General features: G+C 32.5%; 1 protein-coding gene across 7 annotated transcripts in view; it reads left to right on the top strand.

Moving 5' to 3' along the window:
- PURG (purine rich element binding protein G) overlaps window positions 1-18,891 on the top strand; it is a 33,224-nt gene that overhangs the window by 13,388 nt on the left and 945 nt on the right. For 4 of the 7 annotated variants that reach the window (XM_077144694.1, XM_077144697.1, XM_077144698.1 and 1 more), the window contains 2 exons: window positions 10,205-10,294; window positions 10,472-10,633. The exons of 2 other annotated variants lie outside the window; for them this stretch is intronic. The gene's annotated coding sequence lies outside the window, so the exon portion shown is untranslated. The remainder of the gene's footprint in view (window positions 1-10,204; window positions 10,295-10,471; window positions 10,634-18,891) is intronic. One more of the 7 variants, XM_077144695.1, reaches the window with a different exon arrangement.

An 18,891-nucleotide genomic window follows, 5' to 3' on the forward strand; every position in this document is an offset into this window, starting at 1 on the left:
GACCCATTGCTTTAAATTTAGAATAACTTAACCTGGAAGCTCATTGCACATATTTTTGAAAGCATAACTAACATTTAAAACTAATTGATCATATATTTTCCAGCCTATGGACATTCTGTAATACAATTAATGTGTTTTTAAAATTAATAAACCATATTAATATATAAAGATATATAGTTAACAGATATAATTATATGTAATCCTCTTAATAGCTATTATTCTAGTGGATCACATTCTATAGCAAATATTAAATTTATTCATATGTAGACATTTGGCAGTTCTGCAAGTTCATTAGTTTCTCTTTCCAATTACTACCCTTCAGTGATTAGTGCTGAAAGAGTTTGAATTGTGAAAAAGATTTACCTATTCCTGACCCAGAGATAGCCACAAACTCAAAAAGATCAGTACAGTTTACTTTTTTTTATTTTCTCCACTGTATTATAGCTACAAGTTAAACTTCAACTTTTTGAGAAAAGAATTTTTTTTAAGTCTTAGAATCTGATTAAGGTTCAGACAGGATAGGTATTTATAGTAGATTTATAATAGATTTCAGCTTAACAGGGGGCAAACTTAATATGTTACTTTCCTACTACTGGAATTACTTAAAGCAGAGACCAAGCACTCACTTAATGCAAAATATATAAGGAGAATTAATAAATCAGAAGAAAGTTGAATTGTTATTGCCTAGAAGATTCAATTCTAAGGGATTCAAAATTTGTTGGGAATAATACTTGAAACTTTTGTTTCAGGTCTTTTGTTAATCTTCCAGGTTGGATAAAGAACTGTGATTTCAGTTTTTTAGTATTTTGGAAACATTAAGAAAAAAACTTTTCCTTTCGTACTACCCCTTGTTATTGCAAAACAGTGTATGAATTAGTTCTCTAATTTTCATGAAGCCTGAAAAAATGAATTAGTTAAGATGGGTTTCATGAAATTTGCCCTGAAAAATTGTCTAGCGTTTATCATTTCTATAAGGAGTTGCTCACTTTTAATTTTTTTTCAGAACAGATTATAGGAGGAAATAAGTTTAGTATTTATATATATTGCTGTTTCAAAAGTAGTTAATACTGGTATATTTGGAAAGACGAGCAATGATAGGATATATTGGAAAACCAGATTATTAAATAGCAAATATCTTTATAAAAAGATTAAATTCTGTTTAAGGGTTAAAGAACAACCTCCATAATATTTTTCCGTTCTCTTTTTTTCTTTCACTACTAATTTAAGATGGGAGAAAATAATAAATTTGTTAATTTCATCTTAAATTTTCTGTTTTAGAGAACAAGTTTCCAAGCAAATCAAGCAAATTGATTATGGTTGCAACTCTCTTGGAGAGTTTCAAGGCTTTGTAACAAGCAGAAGGGTAGTGTAGCTATAACATCTAAATTTAAGGATCTACTGTTGACCAATATGGAACTCTTTTCATTTCCTCCAGTCACCTGTGCTGTCTAATAATACTGTAATATCTCTATATATCAAACGGACTAATAATAGGACCTCTTATAGGGAGATCTGAGTAAGATGAAATCTATTACACCAAAATCTATAAACTATATCTGTATTAAACATAAATACGTAGCTAAGAAAATCTTACTCCCCCACAGAAGTATGTTTGCATACATACACACAAACATATATATACATACAAGTGTGTGTGTGTGGAGAGAGAGCGCGCAACCCTGTCCATCCTTTTCCTGTCCCTGGAGAAGTCATGGCAATTTGGTTTCATCTTATTTGTTACTACAGTTGACTACTCACCCTAAATTGTTACATTAAGAATTCAAAGTCTGCATCTGAAGGGGGAGAGAAAGAGAAAAGCATTCATGCCAATTATTTGCTATTTGTAATCTTGCTTTACAGCTATAAAAGTTCTCATTGTAGCTCTAAAAATTTCAAGCTTAGCTGGACAGCTGGCACTTGCAACACAAAACACCCCATGATTCCCTAAGGATGTGTTTCTTCTAACTCCTGAAAGATATTGTTTTAATCCAATAATCTCACCTTTAAAACAACAGAGAATCTCCACTATGCCTTTGAGGAACTCAAAAGATCATAGCCATGATGATTTCATCAAGGACACCCTTAAACATTAAAAACTATTTGCCGCTAGTGAATTCTAACCTCCATTAAAATGGCACCAGTTTTTTCCCTTTAAAATTTAGTTCAGTGATTCTCAAACATTAGTATGCATAACTTATTAAAAATGCAGGTTCTTTTCAATTCCCGGAGCCTGCCCATGCCAAAAAAAAACACAGGTTCTGGTGTCTATTCCCAGAGATTCTGATTTGATTAGTCCAGAGTGAGGTTCAGAGGTCTGCATTTTTTTTACTGTCCTGCTCATTCTGATAAAGGTGGTTTGGGGACTTGCACCCATCCTCATTTTCATTTTTTCCAGATTACATTGTAATTCTGTCAGCCATAACACCATAGGATGATGATTTTTGGTTGCGGTTTTAACAAGTAATATATAGGATTCACTTTCAAACAGAGAGTTTGAAAACATAAATTTAGATATTTAATCTAAAATTTTAGTGTACTACCTCTTGGCTAGCTCTCTGGGTAATGATCATTGGGAATGCCAGCTTCTCCCCCATCTCCTAAATTCAAGTTGAAACTTCTTTCTTGGCTTGTATCCACTGGTTGCATACTCCCCATATTTCACAACCAAAACATTCGCAGTCTTTCAAACCTGAGTAAAGTCCCTAGGCGATTTCTCTCATACTCTTACAACTTCACCCTCAAGTCTAAAATGACTTTTCTTTTTTTATTAAACAAGATATTTCTTTAATGATCTGTTGCAATGTGTTGATAATGTTTACCTCAAAGAAAATTCTTGAACATTGAATCCCTTTATTTCTTTGATTTCCCTTATAAAATTATAATTGTTTTCCCAGTAAGGGAAAAAAAGTCCCTTGAGTTGAAAAGATTTAGTGGGGTTGTGGTACAACCCACTTCCTAACATACTAAGTGATTCTTTTTTTTTTTTCTTTTCAGTTCTCCCCTCACTAAGACCTGTCTTTTTTGCTTACTAGTATCACCCCTAAAACCTCAGAAATTCTTTATTGCCATGTGATCCTCAGAGCACACATTGCTAGCATCCAGAATTTAAACACTCCCCTTTTTTGTGCTTGTAGTCTCTGACATAAGCTGGGCTTTACTATTTTGCCAGTAGGAAACTTCATCTAATATAGTAAACTCCAGCTTGAAAATTACCCAACTTCTGAGCTCTATTTGATAAAGATCCAAACATTATATTTAATGATCTACTAAGCTGTGACTTAAGCAGTGCCTTCCATTTAAGTGATATGCATCTGACTTGGGACATTATATAAAATCTTTATTTTATTTGATGAAAGGTTTTATATTTTGGTTTTATATTTGAAAAGTTCATCAATCTTAGATAATTTGATTCTTAAACTGGATTTTCAATAACTCAATTCTAAATGACAAGTTAGTAAATATTTTACAAAATAACTAGGGACCAAAATGTGATTGCTAAATTATTCACTGTGTTTGTGCTATAATTAATAAAGCCAGAAAATTTAGTTGTGTATCATTTCGACTATTATTTCAAGCATTCATGAAATTTAGAGTTCCTAAAGTCTCGCCTCTGCCCCTGTGGTGCCCAGCAGTGTGGTACAGAGATAAGGGAGTCACTGTGTAATCATTCCAAAGCCCTGGCTCTGTGCTTTCTACCAGGGTTTGGACAAGTCATTTAACCTCTGTGGGCCCCAGCTTGCCTATCCATAAATTTGAAGGAACTAGACCAAAACAGATGATCTGTGAGAACCCTTTCCATTTCCTGGAGTCAGTACAACTGCTCTTAAATTTACCTTCGACTTCCTTCTGTGCCCTTTTCTCATTTTTCTCCAGCTCTGCTTTGTTTCATCTGACATTTATTGACAGTCCTTCCCTTCTTGGCACCTTCACATTCAGTTCTGTGTACTAGGTTTCAGTGTGCTGTGTCTACATCTAATTTGCCAGTTCCCTTTTTACATTGCCAATAATTATATAGATCAGTAAGACTTATCTTTTGGCCCTGTACACCAAAAGCTTTAAATAGGCAGTTCTTTTGGTTTCAAATACTTTTTTTTAGATATAGAATCTAAAATTTGTTTAAATATATTTTTTACTTAGTTTCCCATATAAAAGTCCTTTCTCCTTAACTTTAAGTTTAAAATCAGAAACTGTTCCTTCTTTTGTATCCTCCTCTCCATCTTGTACTGTACTTTATAATTTAAGCAATTTCTCCTTACTTAATCACCATTCTTCCTTGACACCCTTGAAATCTTGTTGCTTCGGAAGCATAATACTTAATGGATAAATCAAAATAGTGACAAGTGATAATGAAAGTGGTAATTTAAAAACCTGATAAATACTATATATATATTTTACCTCAGAATATCTCTGAGGTAAAATCTAGGATGTGCAGGAAACAAAAGATCCCATATTTTTACTGTACCTTAATTAATTAGTGTGCCAATCTAATTAATTAAGGTACAGTAAAAATATGGGATCTTTTGTTTCCTGCACATCCTAGATTTTACCTCAGAAATATTCTTTCCCTTGCTTAACAGATAAATGATACTGTTTTATTCATTTGACCCAGACATTGAATGACTACATTGTGCCAGGCCTTATGCTAGGGACCAGGAATATAAAATTTATGGTAGAAAATACTTGACTGCCATTAGCTTTAGATTTTCCATATTTAAAATCACTTTATTCAAAGCAGCTTTTGGAGCCTAATCAAACTGGCATTATTTCATTTAGAAGATACTCATTTGCGTACCTATCACATACCAGGCATTGTGTTGGTATAAATAAGAAGTGTATTTGAAACTATGTATTATAAAATGGTTTATATTACTTTCTCTTTAATAATTTATCCTTTAAATGATTAATTATTTACATTCTGCAGGTACAATCTCAAGATATATAATTCATTGACGCAGATTTAGAGAAAATGCAATGATATACTGTTGAAACATTAATTCTGTCTTCCTTGTTCCAAATCTCTCTCAATGTCCTAGGATTGAAATAATTCTGTTTCATCTCATTGCTTTCCTGAGCTCAAGATTGAAGCTGTGGCGCCTCATTCAGGCTCATTATAAATGACTGCAGAGATTTCTGCTACATGCTTGTGGGTTGAGTTGGGGATAGCTGAGGAGGGCAGGAGTCGTAGCATGACTATACCATTTTTGCCCTGATTCTCACCTAAATTTTATTTCACTCACTTCATATACAATGTCTTCACCAACTCCTTTCCTTTTCATATGTCTGAATTTACAACAGTCTATCAGTGTTCTACGAGGAGTATCTCACCAATGTCTAAGCCTGTTCTACCTTGGCTGTGTTAGTGAATCAGCAGTTGTAATAATTTTCATAATAGGGACATTGCAATGAAAAGCTATTAAATAGATAAATTCAATTAGCTCTAGGTACAAAAGATATGTTATTCTTGAAAATTTTCCCTTAATTGGCCATTAGTTTTGAAATATCTTCTAATTAAAATTAAATGTAAAAGGCATATGGATTTTTAAGTTATAATACTTTTTATAGAATCTGAAATATTTTTCAAAGTTCTTCACATAATTTATCTCATTTCATCCTTCATTTAGGTAAGTTTAGTTCAGTATCACAATCCTCACTTAGATGAACAAAACTGGGCTGTAGGCAGGTTAAATGATTTACTGTATATTACTTAAACCTAATCAAACACAAGAGTCGATAACAAGCCCATTGCAGTTTTCATATTAGTACTATAGAAATTTTAAGTGGTAAGTTTAAAACCAAATCTTGGTAAAATTAAACCCATGTTTTCATGGCTAATGTAAATACTAATGTAAATAGTTTTTCAAATGCATTGTAGGTACATTCCCATTTTCATCATGTGTGTAGGCTCAAATATGCACTCAGTCTACCATAAGTTTTGACCCTGGCTGGAGGCATATCAAGTCAGGAGATTGGTGCCCATGTCTGTACACAAATCTTCTGCCTGGATTCTAACCTCTCTGTCCTTAAAGTCCTGAGTATTTGAGCCTCTATTCCTTAGTTTCATTGCCTAAGCTTTCCAATTTAGCTAACCTACAACTTGATCTTGAACACTAGATACCGACCCCTTCCTGTTCAATAGCCACAGTTCTGTGATAACACCTTCACTGCAGAGTAGTCAGAAATTTTATTTAGAGAATTTAGGAGCTAAATCTACTTCATTTTCATAGTAAATTCAATTAACTTCATTAAAACTTAACTAATGAATTGTTTCCCTACACCCTACGGTCAAGGGATAAAGACTACATAAGTTGGAAACAGGCTTTTTTAAAAACCTTTCTGGAAGGGATGTTTTGTGGTTTCATCAAATTAACTCAAGAACCCATATCATCTACATTTATATCGTTATACAGTGATTATAATTGTTGACAATAAAGACTCTAGAGCATAGTGGTGTTCTCATTCACACAAAGAAGTTAATCATATTCATTGTGTTGTATTTATTAAAGCAGAAACTCAAAATGCTACATATCAAATATTTCAACAGGATTAGAAACATTGTGATTAAAGCTTTGTTAACTAGGAAAATACTTTAGACAAATGGCCTTCCTCTCCTGGTATTCCCACTTAACCGTGGTTTGTGGCATCACTAAGGAGTTAGAAGGCTGAATTTTAAATTTGTACATGCAGATTCACTTAATCTGTCCCTATATTTCTACCTATGGCCATAAAGGTTTCATTTGGCTGAATCTGCACAAGTTATTACATCGTTATAAAATGTTGGCTCTATATGCTTAGAATTTATCAAGAAGGAGTTTAATAGAAGTTTCACATTTGCTTTTTTGCTGTGAAAGTAATAAAATAGCAATAATTCCAATCCATTTGTTCTATCCTGTTCAGCAGTAGCAGTGAGTTCAGCTGTCCTTAGATACTGGATTTCTACAGAATGCTCAGGCAATCTTAATGGCCTAGGACTGAGTAATTAATAACACAGACTTTGGTGTCAGCCAGTCCTGGGTTCGAGTCCAAATTCTGTCATTTATTGAGTAGTTTTGTGCAAATTACCTAACTTTATAAAGTTGTGAGAATTCACTCATTTAGCATTCAACTTGTACTGGTTTATTATCCACTATGTGCCAGGTAATCTCAGTGCAGGGGTTACATCAATAATGAAATAGGTAATTTTCCCTGCCCTCCCCCCACCCCCAGAATCCTCTTAAAGAAAATTAAACATCTTAAGGTACTTTAAGCTGTTAGTAAAGTTTGTTACATAAGCATTTAATAAATATTAATTGAAGCCATTAGTAATTCTTCTCAACCATAAAAAGGATGGTTCCCCAACCTGTATAACAAAATTATGCACAAAAAGAAAGGAAGTTCTTTTTACCACAGGAACTCTTAGGTATAAATAACAGTAGGGAAATGTTTCTATAAAAAGAAAAAAATGATAAATTGGACCTCCTCCTCAAGATTAAAATTTTCTGCTCATCAGAAGACACCTAAAAAAATAGAAAGTTACCCATATACTGTGAAATCTCAAAGCATAGTTTAATTGCTGGAGGAATTCAGAACTGCAGTTTCCTTTTTTAAAAAGTTGATTATTAGGCGGTTTGCATGATTTGGGGCCCAGTTGCTCCAGCAGTAAAAGATTATATTCACTGATTGTTTAGTAGTGGTGTAAGTAACCCATATTGACTTGACAACCTAAGATTTTTCTGTGTGAAGCTGCCAATGAACTTTGATTTTCTGCCTGAAAAAAAAGGAGTAATATAACACCCTCATTTTATAGCATTTAAGAAAAATGCTAAAGATGTTATGTGACTTGTTCAAGATGGTTTAGCTAGTCATTTCAGAACTTGAACTAGAACTTATTAAAGTGGCCCTTCCACTATCCATGACTGCATCTCTATTACTTTGCTTCAGATTCAGTGGGAGATAATATGTGAGTTCTTTCCGAATATTTATTTTCTTCTTTGAGCTAGAAGAGTTTTCTCACCTGTTTATTTTTAAATTGAAAACATTTTTACAAAGTTATGGCTATAGATGTTTGTGGAGCATTTTGACGAAAAAAAAAGACTTTTTGAAAGTCGGTACACATTTTAACCCTTAGTTTCAGGATAGTAAGGAAACTATTATAAGTTAGACCCCAGTGACTTTTAAAAAGAGGTTCTTAGGTCTAGCATCTTGCTTCATATTGAGATTTTACCAGTGTCATATAATCTTGAACTATATTTTTTCCATCTTCTAGCACTTGACACTCTGTTTTCTTTTGTTAATTAATGAACCTTTAAACCTCTCACTGTCTCAGAAATGTTTGCATTTTTATTGTTCACTTCACGTAATCAAACATAGTGACCTTTAGGGTCATTGAGTTTTTTTGTTTTTGTATGCTGTATGGTATGGTCACGGTTCATTATTTTTCCATGTAGGTATCCCGTTATTGCAGCACGATTTGTTGAATTTTTGCTTTGTTTTTTTTGTTTGTTTGTTTGTTTTGCGGGAAGTGCATGGACCAGGAATCGAATCCAGGTCTCCCACGTGGCAGGAGAGAATTCTACCACTGAACTACCCTTGCACCCCTGTTATTGAGTTATTGTTTTTTTTTTTTTATTAAAAGAGTACTGAATTGATTTGCCAAAGTTTTTTTTAATTGACAAACCAAAATAACATACAAACACGAGCATTCTTAACATGCAGATATTCCATAGATGATTTATAATCAATGACTCGCAATATCATCACATAGTAGTATATTCATCACCATGATCATTTTTTAGAGCATTTGCATCACTCCAGAAAAAGAAATATAAAAATAAAAAATAAAATACTCATACATACCATACCCCTTACCCCTCCCTCTCATTGACCACTAGTATTTCCATCTACCCAATATATTTTAACCTTTGTTCCCCCTATTTTTTTCTATACCACTTACCACTCCCTTTCATTGATCACTAGTATTTCAATCTACTCAATTTATTTTAACATTTGTTCCCCCTATTATTTATTCATTTTTAATCTATATTTTTTACTCATCTGTCCATACTGTAGATAAAAGGAACATCAGACACAAGGTTTTCACAATCACATAGTCACATTGCGAAAGCTGTATCATTATACATTCATCCTCAAGAAACATGGCTACTGGAACACAGCTCTACAGTTTCAGGCACTTTCCTCTAGCCCCTCTAATACTCCTTAAACTGAAAAGAGGATATCTGTATAAGGCATAAGAATAACCTCCAGGATAACCTCTCCACTCTGAAATCTCTCAGCCACTGATACTTTATTTTGCCTGTCTTTGAGTTTTAAAAGGAAAATTTTGTAGCTAAGGATCCAGGATATCTTTTATCAAATTTTGTTGTTTTTCCAGTTGTGTCAATTTATATTCACTCAGTTTTTAAATCAACAGTAGCATTAGCAATAATAATGACATGCACCTTAGGGGTTTCAGAGCATTGCTTTTAGATTTTCCATTTTTATCATACTGGATTTGTAATGGTAAGAAGCTACTATGTGAAGTAAGAAGTAGCTATTCAAAAGAAATGAAAGCTTTCTTTTATTTTTTTTAACAGATACTAATATTGAGTTCCTCCCATGAGCCAGGCATTGTGCTAGGGAAATTGCTTACATTTTTCTTTTTTTTTTTTTCCTCTCTAATCTCAGGTGGAGATGATAATGAATAGGAAAATTACATATTTTACATGTCTTTGTACTGTATATGTGGATTTGGGACATGAGTCTTTGATGGGTTTGAATTGGAATTACAAAAAAGAAATAAATTGGAGAATTAATTGTCTGGCTTTCTATTACAGTTTTAATTTTGCAGATAAATACTTGGCATCACTTGTAGATAAATTCCATTCAGGACATTACTATTTTCTTCTCAGAGCCAACAGAGCTTTCTCACTTATTTATTCTTAGAATTGTCAGCTAGTACAATAGGTTATTTCTGTAGGAAATTGGGAATTCATTGGATATTCTGACTCCAAACTTAGCCTTTTTAAAGAATATGTATACATGGCCCCTTAGATTTGAAGTGGTGAGGCAATCATTATAAATTAGATCCCAATCACTGGCATTCAAAATGTTTGGTTTATAAATGTGACATACCATGTGTACATTTGATTTTCACCAAGCAGTATAAGGTAAAATCTTATTTTTTTTTCACCTAAATGTCTTAAGTCAATCCATCTCCTTTTATTACTAGTGGTAATACTATTCCCCCAGCATTTGCTCATCCTTGGGGAAACCAAAGAAGAGTAAGGCCACACTGCCATGATGAACTTTTAAGTAGCATGTAAGTCAAGTTTTTATTCACTTTATGGCTTTATAACTTAATATTTTTACCATGTTAAATCTGATTTTTCTGTTCAGAATACTTTTTTAACATAAGATGTTTTATTTTCTTTCTTAGAGGTAATGCATTTAGCATGGTCCATAAAAACATTTATCTTCTTTTTTTCCCATTAAAAAGCAATCCTATTTTGGTTTGGTACTGATGATATAAAATGCATGTCCTCTGTGGCGTAAGTCATGGATCCCATTCTCACACACATTGCTATCTGTGGGGCAGTTTGAAGGAAGAAGTTTTGAAATTAAAAAAAGAAAAATGCCAACCAAGCTTCTTCTTCAGCAAGTAAGTTCAGTTTAGTAGTCATGCTTTTTAATATATTTAATAAGGTATTATTTGAACACAGTGAAATGCTCAGATCTTACAGTACCATTCAGTCAGTTTTAATGGGTGAATATCACCCCAGAAAGTTATCTTATACCGCTTCCCAGCCAACACCCTCAAAAGCAACCACTGATCTGATTTCTATCACCATAAGTTGGTTTTGTCTATTCTGGAATTTTATATAAATGCAGCATGTTCGTATTTTTGCATTTGTATTCTTTCACTCAGCCTAATAATTTTGAGATCATCTACATTTTCAATTTGTCAGTAGACAGTTCCTGATACATTTTTTAAAACAGACAAGAAATAAGCAGATCTTTGCTGAGTATATTGCTGTATAACTACAATTTAAATAATTGTAGCAAACAACCTGTAAAAGGAAAGAAGGGGACAAAATACCCTGTACTATTAATATTTAGTGACAGTTCTCCTAACATGCAAATGACTCTCCCACCTTAATTAATGTCACATTATACGCATCAAGAGGTACTCTTTGGAGAGACTTTATACAACAAAGAAGAGAGATACTGGGCGACTGCATTTCTACAGTTGTAGCAGTCATAGAACTAGTATTGTTTCATTTACTTTATGGTTCTGCTTTTACCTCAGAGAATAACTATGAAAAATAATTCCAGGTGAGGACCTACTTCTTACACTATTTCTATTCTCAAAACATCTGGAAGGAATGCTTTCATTGTTTATCAATATGGTGATGCTGTAGTAATTTTTAAATACTCAAACTTATGTAATATAGATCTTATGAACTCAATTTTATTATTAGAAACTCACTTTGATCCATAATTTCTAGCAAAGATTATATAAATGAAAGAAGAGTAGGTACATCTAGATTACATTTTTGTTTTTCTGAAAGTTCTAACTAAACTTACCTAATTTTGCTATTTTAAGCAAAAATTCACTGAAATTCTGGGGAATAGAAGCAATAAATGTAAGCAAGGAATATACCGTGATTTAGAGAACCATAATAATTTATGTACCAATAGATCTGAAGAGTGAATTATTACCATCTGCTGTTGTCATTTTCAAGAGAATTTGATTCTTACCAAAAAGGAGGCTGAATTTTGATGTAACTAAAAGCAGAAGATGGAATTGGCCTGTAACTAGCCACCCCATCGTTATCATCTCTACCTTAAAAGCTCTAAAATAAGCAGCTGCAGGAACAGAGATCCCAGAATGCTAAGTCACATGCCAATAATGTATGCAACAGGCACTTTCTTGTCTTTATGGAAATTCAGTTTGTCATTTGTAATGTTCATACAACTGTTCATATTCAACAAAAGAAAGGGTAACCATGTAGTACTACCATGCTTATATCAGTTTTATGGAAAAAGATAGCCAAATTAGATAAGATAAATTAGCCAGAAAACTGAGAGAATACTAATAAAGTTTTAGATTATTCCAATGCTTTAAGTCCCCTCTCATCTACTTGTTTTCTCATTTCCTTCACTTTTCTGTTTAATACTAAATACACAGTTTCCCTTTCTTCATTCATGCTTAGTTTTCTCCTATGGTTCTTAAATTATTTTACCATGTTCATACTTCATTTTGACAATGCCAAAAATACTAAAATAAAACTTCCCTTTGACATGACCTACTTTAATGTAGAATTTGACCTAAGTCTTATTTGTCATAAAAAGGCAGTTGCATTTCAATTACCAAGAGAATCTTCTTAGTAGACCTGTAACATGTATTTGTAACCTGCAATATGGATTTGTAGGGCTGTCATACTCAGCCTCGTGGATATGTGGTCTAAACTATAAAGACTGATAACTACTTTGAGCAGTATGCGTGAATTCTCTAAGCAGTGCATCATCATTCCGGTTGTAGTAATTAATTAAGTGCCAATAATACTTGTTGCTGGACAGATCTGCTCCCATTTGATTATGCATAATAATGTCAGTTTAATACAGTAGCAGGGTAAAGAGGTCTCTGGTTGTAAAAATAAAGAATTATAAATCTGATTTCCGAATAAGTCAGGACACTTTGTTACAAGGGTTTTGGAAAGCTAGCTGAAGAAAAAGCTGCTTGTAAATCATCTTTTCTCCTACTTATTTATGGTTCTGATCAATAAAAATTTGATTTTGGGTTTCTACTTTGAAATTAGTAATGTTTTTCTTGTTTCTTGTTCAAAATGTAATTAATGGAGCTGTTTTCTTTAATATGTACAGAAATTTAATTTAGAAATTCAAACTTAATATCATAAACATTTGTTTTTCCCATTGATGTAATTTAAAACTAACCCTAATTTTTCTAAGAGATAATTTCACCTTCCTCTCATTGAAATTTGAGATGAGGCCATGAATTGTGTTGAACTGGGAAGACTATTCGTTAAAGGACAAGTTCACATGAAGTCTTAGGAACAAACCCATAGCTACTAATTTTGCTGTAAATATAAATATACTAGACATGTTATATTGTTATAATTTAAGTAGTTTTTTTCAGGATTTAGAACGTTTTACATAGTATTGTTACAAAAGACAGAACAGTAGTGGCTTAAAAAAAAAAGAAAAAGAAAAACATGTAATGCTCACAGTTGATTGAGATAATTCCAAAACAGCAAACTTTTCGTCAAACTCTCCTCTCTTAAAAATAAAATAGGGACAGGCCACGGTGGCTCAGCAGGCAGAGTTCTCGCCTGCCATGCCAGAGACACAGTTTCGGTTCCCAGTGCCTGCCCATGCAAAAATAAATAAAATATACTTTGAATACTGTCTAGATTCCTATTCTCACTGGAGAAGGAACCAGTTAGCACTATATAGAATTTTAGAACTAGAAAAATCTTTAGATATCACCTACTCTAACTTCCTCATCATTCACCTAATTCAATAAAATCACTGTTTTCTCAAAGGTCTCAGCTTTCCTGCCCTAATTTCCAAAAAAAATGATGACCGCTAGTCTCCAGTGATCTCCTTTGTTATATATGCATAACTGTCTTCTTATTCCCTTCAAATAGTCTCCATATTCATGCTAATGATTGCAACTTGATTCATTTAGCTTTACTAACTTAAGAGTAGTCTGTCATATCCAGAAGCACAACTTCAAATTTAAATACTAGACTAAAAGAAAGATGATCAATTCAGAGTTTTAGGAGGCATTGTAGTAACTGCCAGTCAGGTCATAGAATGTGTAAGTTATGGCCTTTGCCGAAGAGAGTTGAAAGTGTGGGCAGTAACCTACCCTCTTACTTAAGATGAGTAATACTGTACTATTGTAGTAGAAGAGCGGAAGTGGACCAGCACAGCTTTTCCACAGTGAGTGAGAGGAATTATATTGAAACTGTTAGTTCTGTTTTCTCAGTCCCCTTTCTCACTCATTAAATCAACAGATTTAAATACAGCATGAGCTAAACACTCTGCTAGGCTCTGGATGTACTACAGAAATGAAGACCCTGTCTTTGCTCCAAGAAGTATTCACAGTGTAGCATACTGCTAAGTAACTCCTTGCAGAGCAGTCAGGCTACATTGGATATTTACCAACCTTATATAGTTTCACCACTGCACAGGCAATTTATTAATTCTGCTCTTCGCCTAAGGGATACAAGAAATAACTGCTATAACTAAATATGAGGCATTTGGGAAATTACAAGTACTATTAAAGAGCTGAATAATGGAAAACATTAAACTATGTGGGAGGAAAAGGTCACATAGGTGTGTTCAGTATTTATGTCAACACTATACGACTGCTATCAAAGAGAAGTTATTTTAGGTAAATATAACCATCTAGCTTTTGAAAAGGAAAGAAAATATATGTATGCATTCATGAGAGAGATTGTAGAGTCTTATTTTAGGTATTACACGAGCTAAATACAGTTGGAATGTCACATACAACATGGAATTTCCACACAAGTTTGTAGCTTTTATTGTGTCTTCTACATTTCAATGTTTATTTGAAGTATTTCTCTATCAACTTTTAAAATGTTGAAACCATCCAAGAGCATTATTTATCAACAAGAGATTATGTTCTCCTACTCATAAACTGTGAGAAGGTTCACTGAATTAAACAGGATGAAATATCTATACCTGTCTGTGATGAAATAACTATACCTGTGTATATATCTGTGTCTATGATTAACCTGTCAGTATGTTGTGTTTGGGGGAATGGTCAGTGATTTCCCATTCCTGATCCTTTCTGATTTACTTATGTTTAAAAGTTTATTCTCTCAGAGGACTGGGATACCAATTTATATCCTAATTCACATTCCTGCAAAATAAGTAATTTATAGAATTAGGCATTTATTTCATAGGCTTACATGTTATTTATATTGTTGTTCTTATATCCGAGATTGAGTCTTAAACTGTAGGAAAAGGAAGGGATTCTTTTTTGATTGCATTTTAATGTCTGGTAACTATGAACTAATCCTAATTTGAACATTAGCATTTTCATGTTTTTACCTGAATTTTTCTCCCTAATTAAATGGGGTACCACACCACAGTGTTTAGCCTGTGCCACAACATGACACAGATGACCTGTCATTGAGAACCTGATCTTACATTCTCTCTTTCCTCCAAACAATATAATTTCTATTTTGGTCTCTCATTTCTCTTCATCACACTCAGAAACAACAAAAATATCCCAAATTAAACTTTGTGTGTATTCCATTTATTTGAGGAATATTTATTAATTACTGCATGGTAAAGAAATCTTCATTTTTTAAAAATCCTTTTCCCCTGATTTATAAAAATTCAGTAATATAGAGAACTTCCACACAGTTGCTTATTACTTTGTTTGTTCATCTATTAATGCTTTGGTCTGTAATGTCTTCTTGTCCTTATTATGTTATCTGTATAAATTGCCATTTATTGTTTCTATTTAGAATAGATAGAAGCATGAAAATGAATAACTCATGCATCAGATATTTTTGCTATACTTGATAGGAATGTGCAATTAAGGCTAGAAACCTCAGTATTCAATACAGCTTTCAAAACTTGGTTATTGCATTCGTTGTCACTTCAGTGATCGAAGAGAGTAAGCAAGTATAGTATATCGTCGGATAGTTAAATACAGGATAATTAAACCAATTTTTTTAAGAAACCAATTTAAGAAGACTCCTGTGCATTGCATGGCAGAGTATTCAAAAAAGTTGCCTAAACAGACTCTCATGATGTTTTCAGGTTTTATGGTAATGCTTTGGCTATACTTGGATTTGAGTCTTCATAATGACAAATGTTCTTGAAAGTTATTTTTAAAAACCAATACTCTATACAGTTTTTAGAAAGTTATAATGCATCTTCCTGCTTATATTTGTGCTGTTTGTGAACTGTAATATGCAAATATGAAAAAGGTAAAACTGTGTATGTACTTAGATTTAAAAAAGCAGCATCATGTGCATTTTAGGAAAATATTTGGTAACTTATGGCACTTTGGTAAAGGAATGTGCAATTATAAAGTTTATACTGTTTTAATTTTATTTTGCATTCCCAGGAATTACTCCTACTAGGCTTTAGATTCAAAACCAAACCCAATTTTAAGACAAGCACTTTTTCCACCAGTAGTTCCTTTTTCTCTAATTATGTGGAACATTGAATTTAAAGCTTTCTTTGCAATGAGTTTTAAGCCTTCCTCTACTACCCTAACCTCAAAAACCTTTAATTTAAGGAATATTTGAAATTAATAATCGGTGGTAATCAGATAAGCATTTTAGATATCATGGCCATTTAATATAGTGCCTGACTTTTCAATAATTTTCCAGCACAAAATAACTGTCAATTCCTGGAAAAGAATAGTCAAACATTTTATTTGATTATTACTGTTTTATAACTCATTGAGTTATAATGATCCTAAAATCTTGAGCAGCCAAGACAACAAGCAAATAGCTGTGCTTAAAATGCACCCTTATCTCCCAAAGAGAAATGACAAGACTCAACAAGAAATAGAACTCTGTATGATTATAGCTAGAATGGATATATACACACTTCTATTAAAGTACCAGTATTTTACTGTGATACACACATGGGTAGTAGAATCAAAATGAAAACTACCGTAAATGCTTTAACATTAGATGTTGGCATCATTATGGATTATGCATAAACTGTTGCAGTAAAAGATATTCATTGTGCCTGTGTCTGAAGATTTACCTGAGATTTTCTCTGGCCTTTATCATTTGAGGCTGCACAATCATTTTAAATGAGAAGACAACAGAATATATGAATGAATGAAATGATGGCCATGTTTGCCATGAGAGTAAATATTCTGTTGAATTTTAAGAGGGGCTTTGGGTGCTATATATTAAGACAAAATAATTTGTTCATAAGCAACATGTGACTCTTAAGTACAAATCACAGCATTTAGAAAAGTATACATCTTTCCCTTACCCCACAAAATGAGTTAATTCACAGTTCAAGTTTATAATTTTAAACTGCTATATACTAAAATTAATATGGATTGAAAGACTAAATGAAATAAGACTTACAAAAGAATTGCTAATTAATAATATAACCTCATATACTGTCAAACTTCTGAAAATGTTGAGTTTCTTATAAAGCCTTAAGACATTTTAGTGAAAAATTAATTACCTGGAAAAGAAGGCACTTTATTACCTTGAACTAGCTCTTCGTCTGTATAGAACTTGTCTAAAATCCCTTAAAATATTCTTTATCCTTTTATAAATTTATCCTACTTATATGTTTTTCTAAAGCCTCTTATAGTATAATGTAATAATTCAATCTATTTTAACTTAACAGAAAATTGTTACATAATATAACCAATGGACAATACAGAAATAAAATGCAAAAGTAACAGAAGTGTAAGTGATAGCAAAACTATTAGTCTAAATATTGTGTCATCATTTGAGGTTTAAAATGTTGTAAGATTTGAAAACTTTTCATAGTGTTAATAATTTTTCGGCAGTTTTTCTTTTTTAAGTCTTAGTTTTAATTGATACAGCATTGTCTTGAAATGTTGATCAAATATTAAGGCAATCAAAATTATTAAGCCAGCCCATCATAACCCAATTTTGTTTTATTTGAGTTGTTTTTTTTTTAATATAACCCTAAAAGATTAAATCAGTTTTGTTTCTTCTGTGTTTAAGTCATCCATGCCTGGTGAATTATCAAATTTAAACCAGCCGTGTTGATATGCTGCTATTTATAGCTGTTTCTTTTCTAGAATATTAGTAATTGATTTAAACAATCAATTTGATTCAGCAGAAAAGACATAGGATAATTTCTTTCAAAAGGGTTTGACCCTCTCTAATTAAACCATCCTCTTTCTGACATTTATAAAGACAGACTAAATTTTATCCAAGAATGTTTTTCAACAGAATATTTCATTGCAAGCAAACCTTGTTTGGAGACAGTTCCTTCATTTAAAAGAATTTTTTTTTTGTATAATTTCCTTATCTTTAATTCTTTCTCTGTGGTGGCCATTTTCTATCACTAGTTTCAAATGTTTTGCATTTAACTGTAAATGCAGCTTCATAGACACAATCATCATTACATGGAATAGAAAGAAGTCAAGTTTATCAGAAGTCTACCCATATCAAGGAGAGACTAAAGACGAGTTCCATGTCAACTCTCTGATTTCTTTCTTTCTTTTTTTTTTAAATAAGATATATGAACCCAAAGGTGTGTTAATGTCATGGCATGAACAATCTTAAATGTAGATTTATTGAGTATTTTGTGATGCTGAGACTTTTCTCAAATCTTTGTGATGCTAAATATTTTCCTTAGGAAGTTTTGTTTAATGTTAGATTGTTGTTCTGAAATATGTTGGTCCTAGTGGGAATTTTTAAAAACGGGGAAAACAAATAAACGCATGTGTTACAAGTATAGAAATGCTGAATTGTAAACTAACCATATAGTATGATTCTATTTTCAAAAATGTTTTGCTGTTAAATATATACAACATAAAATTGCTGCCGTACTGTAGTTGAGTACTTTTTCCTAAAGGACCCTGTTATCACTATTCCAGAATTAGAAGTTGGACAGATACATGATTGATTCATGTGTCTTCATAGATGCTCCTAGGTATATTCTTCTCTTGGTGAGTAAAAACATATTTTCCTTGGCATCAATGCATTGAAATCTGAATATACCTGTATCTATCTATTCATATTGCACATTTCTTATCCAGTTTCTTCTAATATGCCAAAATTGGCCTAGCTATAACTTAAAATTGAGGGTTTGTTACATGCTTTCTAACTGAAAGGTTTTCAATAATATTTGTCATGGGTTTGTACTGTGAAAATAGTGAAACTCCCTTTA

Source organism: Tamandua tetradactyla, chromosome 26 (assembly GCF_023851605.1).
Source record: "Tamandua tetradactyla isolate mTamTet1 chromosome 26, mTamTet1.pri, whole genome shotgun sequence".
In the NCBI taxonomy this organism is placed as follows: Eukaryota; Metazoa; Chordata; class Mammalia; order Pilosa; family Myrmecophagidae; genus Tamandua; species Tamandua tetradactyla.